Source organism: Uloborus diversus, chromosome 10, assembly GCF_026930045.1.
Source record: "Uloborus diversus isolate 005 chromosome 10, Udiv.v.3.1, whole genome shotgun sequence".
Lineage (NCBI taxonomy): Eukaryota > Metazoa > Arthropoda > Arachnida > Araneae > Uloboridae > Uloborus > Uloborus diversus.
In genome coordinates, this window is record NC_072740.1 from 97907563 (window position 1) to 97911068 (window position 3506).

The window sequence follows — 3506 nt, forward strand, 5'->3', positions numbered from 1 at the left end:
TGTATTTTGCATAATTACAATTTTTTTTCTTGGCAAAATATTTCAATAAACAAATAATAACGCAATAAATTTTCTCAAAAGAACACAAATAAAATACATTTTCAATATCGATCCGTCATAATAGAGAAAAATTAAAGCGATAACTAATAATTTCATTTCACAAAAAAATCAGCAAGTATAAATTCAAACAAAAAAAATTTCAAGAGCCTTAAATTGTTTTTAGACATGACTACGTAAAGAAATAGACACCATTTAAAATCAGAGAAAATAATTGAGTCTTATTTAAAAGTGATATAATATTACAAGTATAAAGTGATAAGATGAATCCAACTATAATGAATGCAAACAAAGTAATTTCTCTAGCAAAATAGAAAAAGTCACGGTATCATTTAATGTTGCCTTTGACTAAATTAAAAATCGCGTAATCAATAAACATTCAAATCTGCACGGCATCGTTTACTGTTGCCGTTCACTAACATAAATTTCGCGTCGTCAATAACCGTTCGGAATGGTCACGGCATCATTTACTGCTGGGCCGTGATCGTATAGTGGTTAGTACATTGCGTTGTGGCCGCAATAACCCAGGTTCGAATCCTGGTCACGGCACCATTTACTGCTGGGCCGTTAACCCATCGTGGAGTTCGTACAATGCGTTGTGTTATGATTTGGTGGACTTTTGGACTGTAGGAATAATAGTTGGATTCATTTTTACACCATGAAAGTTTATTAAATAAAATAGTACATATACAGTTCTAAACTAAGCTTAGATATTTAGTTAGGAGTTAAATATTTATATTCAAAACATTAAAGATTTCAATAATTAAGTACATCATGATTCTGCTCTCCAAAGGAATTAAACTTTAATCTACTGGTTTAAATTAAGTTGTGGGAAGTGGGAGCTAGTATTGTACGTACCAAGATTTCGGTCCTTTCTCCATTAAGTCATCCAAAGGCGCAGCGCGTTTCTATCATGACTCCGGACAAACGTCTCGGAGAAACGCCGAGCTCTCGAAAGATCCTCTCCTCTACCTTCAAAACTATCTCTTCTCTTCTCGAAAAATCTTAACTCCTTGTTTTATACTGGGGGATAAAGTTCCCTGATCGGGGCACATTCTCTGGGGATCATAGTTCAACATCTGGAGATCCAGCTTCCAGGAAAACCCTATGCTTTATGGGGTACGGAGTGTCGCAAAGTGTCAGAATGGAATTTTGTTATTCCCAAGTCTTCTATTTTATGGGCTCGAAAATGTCAGAACTTCAGAAGTTATATCCTACAGCTATGACTCGGAAAGGGGGAAAATGTTTGAAATGTCCGAATGAAGCTAACCCCTTTTGACCCACTGCGGGTGTCACAGAAAATTCCAAGTGTCGCTTACTCAAAACAAGCGGAGGGAAACTTTCCCGCCAAAATGTGTTTATTTCTAACTCTCTATTTTATGAGATGCAACTGCTCGGGGGTCTGAACTTATTTCCTGCACGGGAAAAATGTACCGCCGCGCCGCGACAAAAAGGTCAACTCTTCTTAACCTAAAAGACGTTTAAAAATGCGAGGGAGGCTATTTGTAGCGGAATGAAGGTTCAGGGGATAGATATCCCTTTCCCGGCATGTGGGGCAGAAGGTCAAAATCGGCCCCACCATTCAGTTGCAGATATCTTCATTTCAAGACCACTATATAAGGGAGCGGACTCATCCGACATTTTGGTTTGACAGTTGTCGAGAGGAAAAATTTGCATTTGTACAAAAGCCTCGTAGCAGAAAACTGGTGCCCAAGCTACAGATGTGCTGCCTGATGGATGTTTGAATCTTTGATTCTGTAAATGAAGAATATTTAAATAATATAAATTAAAAACAAATAAAGGGGTGTGCAAAAGAGATTCATTACACAAAACATCAAAGTTCTTAAAGTCTCTCCCTCCGCTTCTTCAGACTGCAGCTCCGACAGCTGCCGAAGAATGCAGCTTTTCTGACAGCTGCGGACGCTCAGAATGTCAGTGCTACTTATTTGGGGTTAGTTGAATCGATACTAATAATTTAAAACATTAGAATTTGTTTGATTGAACGCGCTAATCTCAGGAACTACCGGTTCGAATTAAAAAAATTTTTATGTGTTGAATAGTAGATTCATTGAGGAAGGCTATTGGCTATATAACATCACAATATGACTAATAGGAAATGAGCAGCTATAAAAAATGTTATGAAAATGGGAAAATTTATATTATAATATAAAATGCTTGGAACGCAAAGCATGCGTAGACACGGTGGCTCGACCTAAAAGTGCGAGCTTCGTGATCCAGTGAGTGTAGGTTCGAGTCAGCTATGAAGCAAATCTCGAGGGTCCTTTTTTGAGAACATGCTAAAAATGAATAATAAAAAAATATATGATGAATCATTGTCTTATTTTTCTTATTAATTATTTATTTAAAAAAGCTGAACATTTTGTTTGCTTGAACTTGCTTATATCAGAAACTACTGGTTCGAATTCTTTTTGTGTTAAATAGTCGATTCATTGAGGAGGGCTATAGGTAATATAACATCACGCTATGACTAATAGGAGTGCAGCAGCAATAAAAAAAGTTATGAAAACGGGAAAAATTATTTCTATACTAATATTATAATGCTGAAGAGTTTGTCCGTTTGATCGCGCTAATCTGGTGAGCTACTGGTGCGAATTGAAAAATTTCATTTTGTGTGGAATAGTCCATTTATTGAGATAGGCTATAGGCCATTTTGTTAAACCAGATTGATCGAAATATTTGTTATCGCAAATTAAATGTTTAATTAATTGTTTTGCTCTATGAATTCCTAATAGATGATGGGTTAAGGTGTAAGTCAAAGAAATTGATCAAGAATTGAGAAAGATCTCGCGTAGGAACAAAAAACATGCTACAGAAATAATATAAAAGGATTTTTTTACGATATAGCAACCAACTAGTATTAAACCGTATGTATAAATACTAAAAACAAGGGGGGTCCAAAATGTCGGCCTGTCTTTTCTAAGGGGTTCTAGCCTAAGATTCTACAGAATTTCTAGCAAATTTCATGAAGCTCTCTCTCCTGCAAATCTTCGGAATCCAGAGACCTATTTGCTCTCATTTAGGGCCTCAGACAATCATTGGCGTCGTCAGCTGAAATTTATTGGGGGGGACCATTCTGACTCTGTCATTTTCAAGTTGCATTAAGAAAAATTCGTATATATATATATATATATATATATATATATATATATATATATATATATATGTGTGTGTGTGTGTGTGTAAGGTAAATGCACCAGTAATGGCCACTTTAAGGTTTATATTTTAAAAATAAGGATTCTAAGGGTTCCAGTGGATTCAAACTTGCAGGAGGCAGACCTCAGGTTATAGTGTAGTGGGAAGTTCAAGGAGGAGTAGGTAGAGCATCATGGAAAATTGTTATAAATTATTTAGTATGGTCATTTGGATTGTTCATGTTTTTTCAGCTGTGTTCTAACGCTTCTCCATAACGAGGTATAAAAACATTGTGT

The 3506-nt window shown here is 35.9% G+C and overlaps 1 non-coding gene across 1 annotated transcript; it reads left to right on the forward strand.

Annotated features, from left to right (window-relative positions):
- The first annotated feature begins 534 nt into the window (after nucleotides 1–534).
- Nucleotides 535–606, forward strand: Trnah-gug (transfer RNA histidin (anticodon GUG)). The gene has a single exon. It is a non-coding gene; the product is annotated as a tRNA-His (tRNA).
- Nucleotides 607–3506: the final 2900 nt, after the last annotated feature.